A 15798-nucleotide genomic window follows, 5' to 3' on the forward strand; every position below is an offset into this window, starting at 1 on the left:
AAGTTGTCTTTGTTTTTAAGTTATCGTGCCGTGATTTTACCAGTTCCGCCCACTTGGGAGTAGATTTTTCTCCATGTGACCCTTATCTAAAATGAGTTTGACACCCCTGCTATAATTGGTCTATTTTGACATTTTTAAAGAAAAGCAAAATAAACCGATGCCTATTGGCTGTAGGCTAATTCCCAGAATCCTTTGCGTCCAACCCACAAAATAGTAAAATTGAGTTTAAAGGTAAGCGGCTAAAATGTGGCGATTTAGGGTGACACGGCGTTGATTGTGAATGTGAAAGGATCACATCGGTGTTTGTTAGGAAAATAGTGCGCCACCTTTAGACCGTGTGTTAACTTGGTGTGGCCGGGAATGGCATCAGCCAAAGAATTCTTCAAATGTAGATCACTCTTGTTTCTCTTCAGATCGCATAAATCTTTCGCCTTTTACTAAAGATTTCCGTGGGGAGGAACAACAAGAGTATAACTCAATTTTTTGATGCCCTGCGCAAGCGGGGCTTTCTTAGACTGTTAATAATAATCCAACCCTCAGACTAGGTGACGTCATCGCAGAATCCATAGGGTTCCGTCCATTCGCATAGAGGAACCGAATACTCACGAATCTAACCGAATAAGATTTGAACAGAGTTTACTGTATTGGGTAATATGTCACATTAATGTTGTGTTAATCCCTAAAAAATATGCAAATTCAGTATCGCAAAACGGTGCTCGCTGTCGCAAATGCACGTGCTCTACAAAGTCAGCAGTACACGCTGATCAGCTGTCCCACCGTGGACAATTTTACATGATGCAAGATTTAAAAATATTTGTACAAATACATAAATAATGTACCTGCTGTGCAAGGTCATAGTAACCCAGCAACACAGTTTACGACAGTCGTAATCCGAGTTTTTTTTTTTTGATACGGGTGCCTCTAGAGCTTATTATTGTACACTTGTTTTACCATATTTGAGTTACTGTCTAGAAGTTTGGGGAAATACATACAGGACGAACATCCAACCACTATTCATAATGCAAAAAAGGGCCATCAGACTGATACATAACACAGGACCCCAAGAACACACTAATGGATTATTTATAAAAAACATTTGATTTAAAACTACCAGATCTCATCCAACTCAAGACTGCCCAAATGATTTATAAAGCAAGTAAAGATTCACTGCCAACAGAGAAGATTTTTACAGAGAGAAGGGAATTCTAATTTAAGAGGAGAACTACTTTTTAAGATCCAATATTGTAGAACAACGCAGAAACGAATGAGTATAACAATAGCAGGGGTTAAAATATGGAACTGTTTAAAGGATGAAATAAAACACAGCACCAACATAAACCAGTTTAAAAAGCTTTTTAAATCATTTATCATTAGTAAATATAAGAAAGAAGAGCAAACATTTTTTTGAAAGACAATAATATATAATATGTATATGAATACAATTTATGATTTCATAATTATACATATAGGTTATATTAGAATGTATATATTACCACTTTATATGGAATTTAAATGAATTGTGTATATATAATATATATATATATTTATATATATATATATAAAAGTGTACAAATGTATATGTTTGATTTAAATGTTAAACTGTGTATATGAGACGTGTGCTACATATATGTTGCTTATATATTGCTTAAAAAAAAGTAATATAAGTGAAGCATGTTTTAGATTTTATATATTTTTGAATCTTGTTCTTGTTGTGATGGGGTAGGTTTATATAAGCGTTGCTTCAACCTACACCCTTTCGGCTCAATCGTTGCTCAAATTAGTGTTTTTTTTGTTTTCCTTTTTTGTTGTTGTTGTTGTTCTTTGTTTTATGTGAAGATTGCCGAAATAAATAAATAAATAAAACAAAATAAATATAAAGTCACAGAACACGGTGTCACGCCAAATTTCTTCCCCCTTACAAAAAACCTCCCCCCCCCCATTTACTTCTGGGGTCATGATTAATACAGACGTTTTGTTAAAGCTATATTATAAAAAATATAACGCTATATTATAAAAATACAGACGTTTTGTTAACGCTGTATTATAAAAAATAAATTAAAAAAACAATTTACAAACACAAGCTATGTGAGGACGTAAGAGGAAACGTGACCCCGGCAGTAAATACGTGAATATTTATTTTTATTTTTTATAATATATCGTTAAAAAACGTCTGTATTTTTTATAATATAGCGTTATATTTTTTATAACATAACGATATATTTTTATAATATAGCGTTAACAAAATGTCTGTATTAATAATGACCCCGGAGGTAAATGGGGGGAAGTTTTTGTAGGGGGGAAGATATTTGGCGTGACAACGCCAGTAGTTCCAACGTGCAGGACTTTAAATATATTTTTTTTGATTGATTGATTGAAACTTGTATTAGTAGATTGCACAGTACAATACATATTCCGTATAATCGACCAGTAAATTGTAAGATTCGAATACATTTTTCAACTTTTTTAAGTCGGGGTCCACGTTTATCAAATCACGGTAAAGCGTCAGCGTTTAACTTGTATGCATACTGTATTCCAATATGACATAAATATAATATTTAAAAATCTGTTTAAATGTTAAGGGCAAGCAAATAAAAAATGTATTTTGAGAAAATTATAATTTTTCAAACCTAATTTAGTTTGTGGTTTAAATATAATTTTAGTGGGTGTTAACTATTTTTTAGAATATTGGCGTGATTTTATAAATTATTGTGAACAATACAAAACATATACATTAAATGGGTTAGTATTATTATTATTAACAAGATTAATATTTTAAGTCGCAGTGTTATTCCTTTAAAATAATAAAAACTGCATACCTTTTAAGACGTTGCCACTATTACGATTAATTTAAGTGTAAAAAAAATACAGTTGCTCTATAATAATGTCGCTCAAAATGCAGCATTATTATCTTTGCGAGGCGTATAGACTAGACCACATTAGAAAGTGTATCCAATATTGTTGTTCGGTGTAGATTTCAAACCTGCAGTTCTTAAATTAGCCACACGGTGGGACTGTTCCCCATATAAAGTGCGTTCTGCAGCATTGAAGCAAATAATTCTAATAAAACAAAACTGTGGATATTTCATTTTATTTCAAAAACCAAAAATTACAACTATCCAAAAAAACAACCTTTAATTAAGTCCCATAATTCTATAAATAGGACGAGAATGTGTGGAAACACAATAGCTGCAAATAAATGTTTACATCCTTCAATAAAATTTGTTCAGCAGTCACACTGTTTTTTTTTTTTAATCACAAGAACCACAATCGTGTTAAATTGGATTCTTGTCCTTTTAATTTGGATGTATAATAGTAATATTACCTCTTCTTCCGTCCTGGATTGCAGCTGCTTTTCTCCTCCTTATCTTAATATCTCAATCTCAATCTCAGTCTGCACCCCCCCTCTCCAAGGCCCAGGCTAAGACCGATTTTTTTATTTCATTTTAATCTTCTATTCCCCCCCCCCCCCCTTGTTTACCTGTATTTCATCTTTTTTTGTAAGGGGCGCTGGAAGCCGGCAGACCCGTCAGCGATCCTGTTCTGTCTCCCTGTAATGTTGGTCTGATCTTGAATGGGATTGTGCTGAAAATTGTAATTTTCCTGAAGGAACTCTCCTGACGGAATGAATAAAGTACTATCTAATCTAATCTAATCTAATCTAATAAAGACACTGCCAGATGCTGAGCAGTTAGTGCTGATGTTACCTTCTTAGTTATCAAAGCAACTGTTCGATGAAAAAGAAGACCAATTGAAGATCAAACCTGTGCAATCAAACAACTAAAATGTCCCAAGTGTCCAATTAAAACTAAAATAAAATTGTTTCAAAAGCTGAACTCTTAAAACTTTGGCTCAATAATGTGAATCTTGCTGAACGGAATTCCATGTTAGTGTGGAGATAAACTGCTGGCCATCACATTTTAAAGATCATGTTTGTAAAATTAAGTATATAAAAAAATACCTGCACTAAAGTGTAGAGGAACTCTGTTCTGCATAATTGATAAACACTATATAAATATATATATATATATATATGTATATATATATATATATATATATATATATATATATATATATGTCTTGATTGGATTATCCAGAGAATAGTGCTCAATTTACTTGCAATATTTGTTTTGATTATAAGTTATTTGGAAAAGTTGAAAGTGGACCTAACCCAGGCAGTGTCAGTTTGCGATATGGACAGGCAATTTCTAAGGGGTGCCGCATGAGTGAGGGGAGAGGGGCAGGGATAAATATCTATTTGCCCAAGTGGATGAAACAAACATCAGCATTCAAGAACTAAAATGAGTTGACCGGAGAAAAGGAAAATTACACGACTATGTTGGAGCACCAGAGAACTTCAAATTTTAGATATCTCAATATTTGCACTGAAAAATATAAAATATAATAAAATATGTTGATCTAAGTGGGGATTTAGCGCGCCCTGTGTTGTGTGGGCACTCCTACGGTAGTCCATGTTGCGTTCATTCTCCGTTGGATGTGAGGAGACGAGTCTTCCAGTGAACAGTGGCAACAAATCGTACAACCGCATGGCACTTAAACACCTGTAACTTGTAAATTTGGAAATAGAAGAAAAACTAATTAAACTGATGCGTATTGTATTTGGGTTAGTTCCAGAACCCCTTGTGCCCATTAAACTAAAGCGAGATGATATATGATCATTGGATATATGATCATTGGAAAATAACTAGACATGATGTAAACTGGCAAAGTGTTGTAGATCTAACTTGATCGATGCAATGGGTGTCCAAAGAAGTGTATCCGATGATTATAAATTGGTAAATTAAGTTGTAGCTGAATTTGAATCATCCGTCTACTGGTGGTGTACGATTAACAAGAATGTTGACAGAATAAACTATGTCCACTACAACGTACAGAGATTAGAAAATTGGACACAGGCCGGACTTGAAGCCGTCGCTGATCAACTCGCCGCCACCTCCCTTATGGCCTTTCAAAACCGTAAAGTGCTGGACATGTTATTAGCGGAAAGAGGGGGTGTGTGCACAATATTTGATGAACAGTGTTGCACGTTCATACCAAACAACACTGATGCGGAAGGTAGGCTGACCAAAGCACTGGAAGGCCTTCGCACCCTCAACGGTAAAATTAAAGAGCACTCAGGAATAGATACATCTATGTGGGATGGGTGGATGAACGTGTTCGGCAAATACAAGTCTTTGATGTCATATCTATGGCCGTGTTTGTAGCAATACTGACGTTGTGTGGATGTTGTTGTATTCCCTGTCTACGTTCTCTGCTTAACCGTCTGATTACGACAGTGATTAGCCCAGCAGATGATAAAGCTGTTCAGATGCACCTCCTGGTGGACGATAAGGAAGATGAATCTGATGATGGGGATACCTACCTAGATGGTGTACCTGATCTGTTTCCAGACCCGAGTAACAATGAGAGAAAAATTGATGTTGAACTCTGAGTGTAAAGATAACTTGGCCCTAGGGAAATGAACCATTAACTGAAAATCGCAAGTAGAAGTTATTGGGGATGAGAAGAATCTGGGGAAGTTATTCGATAAACAGGAGGGAAATGTAAGAACAATTGTGTAAATTGTTTGTAAATTATCAAAAAACTTTCAGCTCTCTTTGATTCCACTGAGTACTCTAGAGCTGTACTTCTTCGACCAAGCAAGGTCTTGGAACATTCCGCTGTGTACGTTGGAATGCGACGAGAAGGGTTTTCTTTTGTCCTCAAAGACCTGCCGAAGCTGAAACCAGGACGAGCCCGGGCCCGAATTATCATCTTCTTTTGTCTTCAATGTGACCGAAAACAGTGACTGTGTGTATGCTCCCCATTCCTGTTTTGACATGTGTTGTTGCGTAAACATTGAAAACCTAAATAAAAGAGGAGACAAAAACCTTTTCGTCAGAGCTTGGTGCAGGAACTGTGCAAGGTGTAATTTACCGGTCGATCTACGTTCCGGTCGATCTACGTTCCCATCCTCACCTATGGTCATGAGCTTTGGGTCATGACCGAAAGGATAAGATCACGGGTACAAGCGGCCGAAATGGGTTTCCCGCCGTGTGGCGGGGCTCTCCCTTAGAGATAGGGTGAGAAGCTCTGCCATCCGGGAGGAACTCAAAGTAAAGCCGCTGCTCCTCCACATGGAGAGGAGCCAGATGAGGTTGTTCGGGCATCTGGTCAGGATGCCACCCGAACGCCTCCCTACGGAGGTGTTTAGGGCACGTCCAACCGGTAGGAGGCCACGGGGAAGACCCAGGACACGTTGGGAAGACTATGTCTCTCGGCCGGCCTGGGAACGCCTCGGGATCCCCCGGGAAGAGCTAGACGAAGTGGCTGGGGAAAGGGAAGTCAGGGTTTCCCTGCTTAGGCTGTTACCCCCGCGACCCGACCTCGGATAAGCGGAAGAAGATGGATGGATGGATGGATAATGTACAGAAGCCATGTCTCTCCTCATGATCTGAGTCCAAATTGAAGTCTGTCTCTGTTTGATTCCTTGCCTTTTTGTCTTGTTTAATAGATGTCAACAATGTTTGAACCTGACACATGCAGTAATGGATGGATCCGGTCTGATTCAAAACTTTGAATTTACCTGCCAATATTCAAGTCCCTGGTCAATTGACCAGTGCCTTTCTTTTAGAAAGTGTTACAATCCTCTTCATTCCACTTCCAAAGACATGCACCTGGGGATAGGTTAATTGGCAACACAAATTTACCTGTAACTTGTAAATTTGGAAATAGAAGAAAAACTAATTAAACTAATGCGTATTGTATTTGGCTTAGAACCAGAACCTGTTGTGCCCATTAATCTAAAGCGAGATGATACTTGACGAAACTCTGTGGACTTTTGCAAGGTTCTGCAGCATTGCCTGTGAATGTGACTGGATTCCTTCAGTTGTTGGTTAACTAAAGTGTCACCTTGAAACCGTGTGTTACCTCGGTGTGGCCGGGAATGGGGTCGGCCAAATTTACATTCACCTGTATATCACTGTTGTTTCTCTTCAGATCGTATAAATCTTTCGCCTTTTATTAAAGATTTCCGTGGGGAGAAAACAAGAGTTCAATTACAATTTTTAAATGCCCTCTGAAGCAGGGCTTCTATCTCTTGTTAAAACAATATCAATTAGAAAGAACATAATCGAATCTTGCAATAGTTAGTGTATGTTTGCAATGATACCAAAAATTACAGCCAGCTGTAAACATTCAGTAATGTATAGTTCTGGTCTGACTCGGAACTTTGAATTTCGCTGCCAATATTCAGGTCCCTGGTCAATTGACCACTGCGTTTGTTTTTAGAAATTGTTACAATCCTCTATATTCCACTTCCAAAGACATGCACCTGGGGATAGGTTAATTGGCAACACTAAATTGTCCGTTATAAATGAATGTGAGTGTGAACCTTGTCTGTCTATCTGTGTTGGTCCTGTGATGAGCTGGCGACTTGGCCAGGCTGTACATCGCCTTCTGGCCGAATGCAGCTGAGATAGGCTCCAGCACCCCCCGCGACCCCAAAAGGGACAAAGTGGTAAAAAATGGATGGATGGAGGGACAATCCTTTTGATTTCATCGAGGGAAAGTCAATGTATTTCATCTGTCTTGGTTTTTAAAAATTTGAAACCATAATGTGTTGTACATCAACAAAATGCACCCTGTGAGTGAAAAAAGTAGTCTTGCAGATGATTTCCTCTCAGCAATTGTGAGAATGTCAAGACTATACTTTCAGGGATCATTTCTAAAGAACTTGTCTTGAGAAATGTGTTTCCAAAGTGTAAGGTCTTGCTAACCATGATGATGAGATTAGATGTTTCTTCCTGAACATGAAGCTGACATAGACTAATGATTCTGTCATGTCTTCTTTGTCATTGATGATTGTTCTTTGCTTTGATGGAACGAATATGGTCAGAGTGGTTACCTACATCTTAATAACAAAGTCTCCAAAGATGTGGGGCCAATTGCTAAAATGTTACTCAGTGGTTAAAACATTCTCTGTTGAATGCGAGGAGATGAGCTTTCCAATGAACAGTGGCAACAAATCGTACAACCGCATGGCACTTAAACACCCGTAACTTGTAAATTTGGAAATAGAAGAAAAACTAATTAAACTGATGCGTCTTGTATTTGGCTTAGTACCAGAACCTGTTGTGCCCATTAAACTAAAGCGAGATGATAGTTGACGAAACTCTGTGGACTTTTGTAAGGTTCTGCAGCATTGCCTGTGAATGTGACTGGATTCCTTCAGTTGTTGGTTAACTAAAGTGTCACCTTGAAACCGTGTGTTACCTCGGTGTGGCCGGGAATTGGCTCAGCCAAAGTACATTGAACCTGTAGATCACTCTTGTTTCTCTTCAAATCACATAAATCTTTCGCCTTTTGCTAAAGATTTCCGTGGGGAGAAACAACAAGAGTACAATTACAATTTTTAAATGCCCTCTGAAGCAGGGCTTCTCTCTCTTGTCAAAACAATAACAATCAAATTAATCGAATCTTGCAATAGTTAGTGCATGTTAACAATGATACCAAAAATTACAGCCAGTTGCAAACATGCAGTAATGTATGGTTCTGGTCTGATTCAAAACTTTGAATTTCGCTGCCAATATTCAGGTCCCTGGTCAATTGACCAGTGCTTTTTTTTTAGAAACTGTTACAATCTTCTTCATTCCACTTCCAAAGACATGCACCTGGGGATAGGTTAATTGGCAACACTAAATTGTCCGTTATAAATGAATGTGAGTGTGAATCTTGTCTGTCTATCTGTGTTGGCCCTGTGATGAGCTGGCGACTTGGCCAGGCTGTACATCGCCTTCTGGCCGAATGCAGCTGAGATAGGCTCCAGCACCCCCCGCGACCCCAAAAGGGACAAAGCGGTAAAAAATGGATGGATGGAGGGACAATCCTCTTGATTTCTTCGAGAGAAAGTCAATGTATTTCAACTGTCTTGGTTTTAAAAAATTTGAAACCATAATGTGTTGTACATCAACAAAATGCACCCTGTGAGTGAAAAAAGTAGTCTTGCAGATGATGTTCTCTCAGCAATTGTGAGAATGTCAAGACCATACTTTCAGGGATCATTTCTAAAGAACTTGTCTTGAGAAATGTGTTTCCAAAGTGTAAAGTCCTGCTAACCATGATGATGAGATTAGATGTTTCTTCCTGAACATGAAGCTGACATAGACTAATGATTCTGTCATGTCTTTTTTGTCATTGATGATTGTTCTTTGCTTCTTAACGAGGCTTTGATGGTAGGAATATGGTCAGAGTGGTTACCTACATCTTAATAACAAAGTCTCCAAAGATGTGGGGCCAATTGCTAAAATGTTACTCAGTGGTTAAAACATTCTCTGTTGAATGCGAGGAGATGAGCTTTCCAATGAACAGTGGCAACAAATCGTACATCCACATGGCACTTAAACACCCGTAACTTTTAAATTAGGAAATAAAAGAAAAACTAATTAAACTGATGCGTCTTATATTCGGCTTAATACCAGAACCCGTTGTGCCCAAAAAACTAAAGCGAGATGATACTTGACGAAACTCTGTGGACTTTTGTAAGGTTCTGCAGCATTGCCTGTGAATGTGACTGGATTCCTTCAGTTGTTGTTTAACTAAAGTGTCACCTTAAAAACCGTGTGTTACCTCGTTGTGGCCGGGAATGGGGTCGGCCAAATTTACATTCAACCTGTAGATCACTCTTGTTTCTCTTCAGATCGCATAAATCTTTCGCCTTTTACTAAAGATTTCCGTGGGGAGAAACAACAAGAGTAAAATTACAATTTTTAAAAGCCCTCTGAAGCAGGGCTTCTTTCTCTTGTTAAAACAATAATAATGAACATAATGGAATCTTGCAATGAATAGTGTATGTTTGCAATGATACCAAAAATTACAGGCAGTGGTAAACATGCAGTAATGTATGGTTCTGGTCTGATTCAGAACTTTGAATTTTGCTGCCAATATTCAGGTCCCTGGTCAATTGACCAGTGTGCTTTTTTTAGAAATTGTTACAATTCTCTTCATTCCACTTCCGAAGACATGCACCTGGGGATAGGTTAATTGGCAACACTAAATTGTCCGTTATAAATGAATGTGAGTGTGAATCTTGTCTGTTTATCTGTGTTGGCCCTGTGATGAGGCCGCGACTTGTCCAGGGTGTACGCCGCCTCCCGCCCGAATGCAGCTGAGATAGGTTCCAGCACCCCCCGCGCCCTCGAAAGGGACAAAGCTGTAGAAAATGGATGAATGGAGAGGATAGTTGACGAAACTCTGTGGACTTTTGTAAGGTTCTGCAGCATTGCCTGTGAATGTGACTGGATTCCTTCAGTTGTTGGTTAACTAAAGTGTCACCTTGAAACCGTGTGTTACCTCGGTGTGGCCGGGAATGGGGTCGGCCAAAGTACATTCAGCCTGTATATCACTCTTGTTTCTCTTCAAATCGCATAAATCTTTCGCCTTTTACTAAAGATTTCCGTGTGGAGAAACAACAAGAGTACAATTACAATTTTTAAAAGTCCTCTGAAGCAGGGCTTCTCTCTCTTGTTAAAACAATAACAATGAACATAATTGAATCTTGCAATAGTTAGTGTATGTTTGCAATGATACCAAAAGTTACAGGCAGTTGCAAACATGCAGTAATGTATGGTTCTGGTCTGATTCAAAACTTTGAATTTCGCTGCCAATATTCAGGTCCCTGGTCAATTGACCAGTGCGTTTTTTTTAGAAATTGTTACAATCCTCTTCATTCCACTTCCAAAGACATGCACCTGGGGATAGGTTAATTGGCAACACTAAATTGTCCGTTATAAATGAATGTGAGTGTGAATCTTGTCTTTCTATCTGTGTTGGCCCTGTGATGAGCTGGCGACTTGGCCAGGCTGTACATCGCCTTCTGGCCGAATGCAGCTGAGATAGGTTCCAGCACCCCCCGCGACCCCAAAAGGGAAAAAGCGGTAAAAAATGGATGGATGGAGGGACAATCCTCTTGATTTCATCGAGGGAAAGTCAATGTATTTCAACTGTCTTGGTTTTTAAAAATGTGAAACCATAATGTTTTGTACATAAACAAAATGCATCCTGTGAGTGAAAAAAGTAGTCTTGCAGATGATCTTCTCTCAGCAATTGTGAGACTGTCAAGACTATACTTTCAGGGATCATTTCTAAAGGACTTGTCTTGAGAAATGTGGTTCCAAAGTGTAAGGTCTTGCTAACCATGATGATGAGATTAGATGTTTCTTCCTGAACATGAAGCTGACATAGACTAATGATTCTGTTATGTCTTTTTTGTCATTGATGATTGTTCTTTGCTTCTTAATGAGGCTTTGATGGAAGGAATATGGTCAGAGTGGTTACCTACATCTTAATAACAAAGTCCCCAAAGAAGCGGGTCTAATTGCTAAAATGTTACTCAGTGGTTAAAACATTCTCTGTTGAATGCGAGGAGATGAGCTTTCCAATGAACAGTGGCAACAAATCGTACAACCGCATGGCACTTAAACACCCGTAACTTGTAAATTTGGAAATAGAAGAAAAACTAATTAAACTGATGCGTCTTGTATTTGGCTTAGTACCAGAACCTGTTGTGCCCATTAAACTAAAGCGAGATGATACTTGATGAAACTCTGTGGACATTTGTAAGGTTCTGCAGCATTGCCTGTGAATGTGACTGGATTCCTTCAGTTGTTGGTTAACTAAAGTGTCACCTTGAAACCGTGTGTTACCTCGGTGTGGCCGGGAATGGCGTCGGCCAAAGTACATTCAGCCTGTAGATCACTCTTGTTTCTCTTCTAATTGCATAAATCTTTCGCCTTTTACTAAAGATTTCCGTGGGGAGAAACAACAAGAGTACAATTACAATTTTTAAATGCCCTCTGAAGCAGGGCTTCTCTCTCTTGTTAAAACAATAACAATGAACATAATGGAATCTTGCAATAAATAGTGTATGTTTGCAATATTACCAAAAAATTACAGGCAGTGGCAAACATGCAGATCTATGGTTCTGGTCTGATTCAAAACTTTGAAGTTTGCTGCCAATTTTCAGGTCCCTGGTCAATTGACCAGTGCGTTTTTTTTTAGAAATTGTTACAATCCTCTTCATTCCACTTCCAAAGACATGCACCTGGGGATAGGTTAATTGGCAACACTAAATTGTCCGTTATAAATGAATGTGAGTGTGAATCTCGTCTGTCTATCTGTGTTGGCCCTGTGATGAGCTGGCGACTTGGCCAGGCTGTACATCGCCTTCTGGCCGAATGCAGCTGAGATAGGCTCCAGCACCCCCCGCGACCCCAAAAGGGACAAAGCCGTAAGAAATGGATGGATGGAGGGACATTCCTCTTGATTTCATCGAGGGAAAGTCAATGCATTTCAACAGTCTTGGTTTTTAAAAATTTGAAACCATAATGTTTTGTACATCAACAAAATGCACCCTGTGAGTGAAAAAAGTAGTCTTGCAGATGATCTTCTCTCAGCAATTGTGAGAATGTCAAGACTATACTTTCAGGGATCATTTCTAAAGAACATGTCTTGAGAAATGTGTTTCCAAAGTGTAAGGTGCTGCTAACCATGATGATGAGATTAGATGTTTCTTCCTGAACATGAAGCTGACATAGACTAATGATTCTGTCATGTCTTCTTTGTCATTGATGATTGTTCTTTGCTTCTTAATGAGGCTTTGATGGAAGGAATATGGTCAGAGTGGTTACCTACATCTTAATAACAAAGTCTCCAAAGATGTGGGGCTAATTGCTAAAATGTTACTCAGTGGTTAAAACATTCTCTGTTGAATGTGAGGAGATGAGCTTTCCAATGAACAGTGGCAACAAATCGTACATCCGCATGGCACTTAAACACCCGTAACTTGTAAATTTGGAAATAGAAGAAAAACTAATTAAACTGATGCGTCTTGTATTTGGCTTAGTACCAGAACCTGTTGTGCCTAATAAACTAAAGCGAGATGATACTTGACGAAACTCTGTGGACATTTGCAAGGTTCTGCAGCATTGCCTGTGAATGTGACTGGATTCCTTCAGTTGTTGGTTAACTAAAGTGTCACCTTGAAACCGTGTGTTACCTCGGTGTGGGGTCGGCCAAATTTACATTCAACCTGTAGTTCACTCTTGTTTCTCTCCAGATCGCATAAATCTTTCGCCTTTTACTAAAGATTTCCGTGGATAGAAACCATAAGAGTGTAACTACCATTTTTAATGCCCTCTGAAGCAGGGCTTGTCTCTCTTGTGTAAAGCAAAAACAATGAACAGAAGCTGACTATTGCAATGCTTGGTGTATTTTTGCAACAACTCCAAGGTTACAGCCAGTGACAAACATGCGGTAATGGATGGATCTGGTCTGAATAAAGTCTTTGAATTTCCCTGCCACTATTCAGGTCACTGGTCAATTGACCAGTGCGTTTCTTTTTGAACTTGTTACAATCCTCTCGATTCCCTCCGGGTACTCCAGTTTCCTCCCACCTCCAAAGACATAAACCTGTGAATAGGTTGATTGGCAACTCTAAATTGTCCCTAATGTGTGAATGTGAGTGTGATTGTTGTCTGTTTATCAGTGTTGGCCCTGTGATGAGGTCGCAACTTGTCCAGGGTGTACGCCGCCTCCCGCCCGAATGCAGCTGAGATAGGTTCCAGCACCCCCCGCGCCCCCGAAAGGGACAAAGCGGTAGAAAATGGATGAATGGAGATGATACTTGATGAAACTCTGTGGACTTTTGTAAGGTTCTGCAGCATTGCCTGTGAATGTGACTGGATTCCTTCAGTTGTTGGTTAACTAAAGTGTCACCTTGAAACCGTGTGTTACCTCGGTGTGGCCGGGAATGGGGTCGGCCAAATTTACATTCATCCTGTAGATCTCTCTTGTTTCTCTTCAAATCGCTTAAATCTTTCGCCTTTTACTAAAGATTTCCATGGGGAGGAGCAACATGAGAATAACTCAATTTTTTGATGCTTTGCGTGAGCGGGGCTCTTTATCAGTGTTCAAAACAATACATCCATAGGCCAGGTGACGTCATCATAGGAACCAACGGGATCCGTCCATTCGAACAGAGGACCCTGAATACTCACGAAACTAACCGAATAAGATTTGAACAGAGTTTACTGTACTGGGTAATATTTCACAGTGATGTTGTGTTAATCCCTATGAAATATGCAAATTCAGTATCGCAAAGCTGTGCTCGCTGTCGCGAATGCACGTGCTCTACAAAGTCAGCAGTACACGCTGATCAGCTGTCCCACCGTGGACAATTTTACATGATGCAAGATTTAAAAATATTTGTACAAATACATAAATAATGTACCTGCTGTGCAACGTCATAGTAACCCAGCAACACAATTTACAACAGTCTTATTCCGAGTTTTTTTTTTTTTTAGTACGGGTGCCTCTAGAGCTTATAAAGTCACAGAAGACGGTGTCACGCCAAATTTCTTCCCCCTTACGAAAACCTCCCCCCCATTTACTTCCGGGGTCATGATTAATACAGACGTTTAGTTAAAGCTGTATTATAAAAAATATAACTCTATATTATAAAAATACAGACGTTTTGTTAACGCTATATTATAAAAAAAATTAAAAAAACAATTTACAAACACAAGCTATGTGAGGACGTAAGAGGAAACGTGACCCCGGCAGTAAATACGTGAATAGTTTTTTTTATTTTTTATAATATAGCGTTAAAAAACGTCTGTATTGTTTATAATATAGCGTTATATTTTTATCACATAACGATATATTTTTATAATATAGCGTTAACAAAATGTCTGTATTAATAATGACCCCGGAGGTAAATGGGGGGAAGTTTTTGTAGGGGGGGAAGATATTTGGCGTGACAACGCCAGTAGTTCCAACGTGCAGGACTTTAAATATATATTTTTTGATTGATTGATTGAAACTTGTATTAGTAGATTGCACAGTACAGTACATATTCCGTATAATTGACCACTAAATTGTAAGATCCAAATACATTTTTCAACTTTTTTAAGTCGGGGTCCACGTTTATCAATTCACGGTAAAGCGTCAGCGTTAAACTGTATGCATACTGTATTCCAATATGACATAAATATAATATTTAAAAATATGTTTAAATGTCAAGGGCAAGCAAATAAAAAATGTATTTTGAGAAAATTATAATTTTTCAAACCTAATTTAGTTTGTGGTTTAAATATAATTTTAGTGGGTGTTAACTATTTTTTAGAATGTTGGCGTGATTTTATAAATTATTGTGAACAATACAAAACATATACATTAAATGGGTTAGTGTTATTATTAACATGATTAATATTTGAAGTCGCAGTGTTATTCCTTTAAAATAATAAAAACTGCATACCTTTAAAGACATTGCCACTATTACGAGTAATTTAAGTGTAAAAAAATGTAGTTGCCGTATAATAATGTCGCTCAAAATGCAACATTATTATCTCTGCGAGGCGTATAGACTAGACCACATTAGAAAGTGTATCCAATATTGTTGTTCGGTGTAGCTTTCAAACCTGCAGTTCTTAAATTAGCCACACGGTGGGACTGTTCCCCATATAAAGTGCGTTCTGCAGGATTGAAGCAAATAATTCTAATAAAACAAAACTGTGGATATTTCATTTTATTTCAAAAACCAAACCAAAAATTACAACTATCCAAAAAAACAACCTCTAATTAAGTCCCATAATGCTATAAATAGGATGAGAATGTGTGGAAACACAAAAGCTGCAAATAAATGTTTACATCAATTTGTTCAGCAGTCACACTGTTTTTTTTTTTTAAATCACAAGAACCACATTTGTGTTAAATTGGATTCTTGTCTTTTTAATTTGGATGAAT

General features: G+C 38.2%; 11 non-coding genes and 1 pseudogene across 11 annotated transcripts; all 12 read left to right on the forward strand.

Moving 5' to 3' along the window:
- Positions 1-393: 393 nt before the first annotated feature.
- LOC133539314 (U5 spliceosomal RNA) lies at positions 394-507 on the forward strand. Its single transcript, XR_009803273.1, has one exon. It is a non-coding gene; the product is annotated as a U5 spliceosomal RNA (small nuclear RNA).
- Positions 508-6976: 6469 nt separating this feature from the next.
- Positions 6977-7088, forward strand: LOC133539394 (U5 spliceosomal RNA). Its single transcript, XR_009803348.1, has one exon. It is a non-coding gene; the product is annotated as a U5 spliceosomal RNA (small nuclear RNA).
- Positions 7089-7698: 610 nt separating this feature from the next.
- On the forward strand, positions 7699-7900 carry LOC133539293 (small nucleolar RNA U3; annotated as a pseudogene).
- Positions 7901-8320: 420 nt separating this feature from the next.
- On the forward strand, positions 8321-8434 carry LOC133539359 (U5 spliceosomal RNA). Its single transcript, XR_009803316.1, has one exon. It is a non-coding gene; the product is annotated as a U5 spliceosomal RNA (small nuclear RNA).
- Positions 8435-9037: 603 nt separating this feature from the next.
- LOC133539291 (small nucleolar RNA U3) lies at positions 9038-9252 on the forward strand. The gene has a single exon (XR_009803257.1). It is a non-coding gene; the product is annotated as a small nucleolar RNA U3 (small nucleolar RNA).
- A 422-nt stretch (positions 9253-9674) lies between these two features.
- On the forward strand, positions 9675-9788 carry LOC133539320 (U5 spliceosomal RNA). The gene has a single exon (XR_009803279.1). It is a non-coding gene; the product is annotated as a U5 spliceosomal RNA (small nuclear RNA).
- Positions 9789-10396: 608 nt separating this feature from the next.
- LOC133539334 (U5 spliceosomal RNA) lies at positions 10397-10510 on the forward strand. The gene has a single exon (XR_009803293.1). It is a non-coding gene; the product is annotated as a U5 spliceosomal RNA (small nuclear RNA).
- A 603-nt stretch (positions 10511-11113) lies between these two features.
- On the forward strand, positions 11114-11328 carry LOC133539282 (small nucleolar RNA U3). Its single transcript, XR_009803248.1, has one exon. It is a non-coding gene; the product is annotated as a small nucleolar RNA U3 (small nucleolar RNA).
- A 420-nt stretch (positions 11329-11748) lies between these two features.
- On the forward strand, positions 11749-11862 carry LOC133539356 (U5 spliceosomal RNA). The gene has a single exon (XR_009803313.1). It is a non-coding gene; the product is annotated as a U5 spliceosomal RNA (small nuclear RNA).
- A 603-nt stretch (positions 11863-12465) lies between these two features.
- Positions 12466-12680, forward strand: LOC133539259 (small nucleolar RNA U3). Its single transcript, XR_009803228.1, has one exon. It is a non-coding gene; the product is annotated as a small nucleolar RNA U3 (small nucleolar RNA).
- A 411-nt stretch (positions 12681-13091) lies between these two features.
- LOC133539374 (U5 spliceosomal RNA) lies at positions 13092-13205 on the forward strand. The gene has a single exon (XR_009803329.1). It is a non-coding gene; the product is annotated as a U5 spliceosomal RNA (small nuclear RNA).
- Positions 13206-13838: 633 nt separating this feature from the next.
- LOC133539370 (U5 spliceosomal RNA) lies at positions 13839-13952 on the forward strand. The gene has a single exon (XR_009803325.1). It is a non-coding gene; the product is annotated as a U5 spliceosomal RNA (small nuclear RNA).
- Positions 13953-15798: the final 1846 nt, after the last annotated feature.

The sequence above is a fragment of the Nerophis ophidion genome, linkage group LG20 (assembly GCF_033978795.1).
Source record: "Nerophis ophidion isolate RoL-2023_Sa linkage group LG20, RoL_Noph_v1.0, whole genome shotgun sequence".
NCBI lineage: Eukaryota > Metazoa > Chordata > Actinopteri > Syngnathiformes > Syngnathidae > Nerophis > Nerophis ophidion.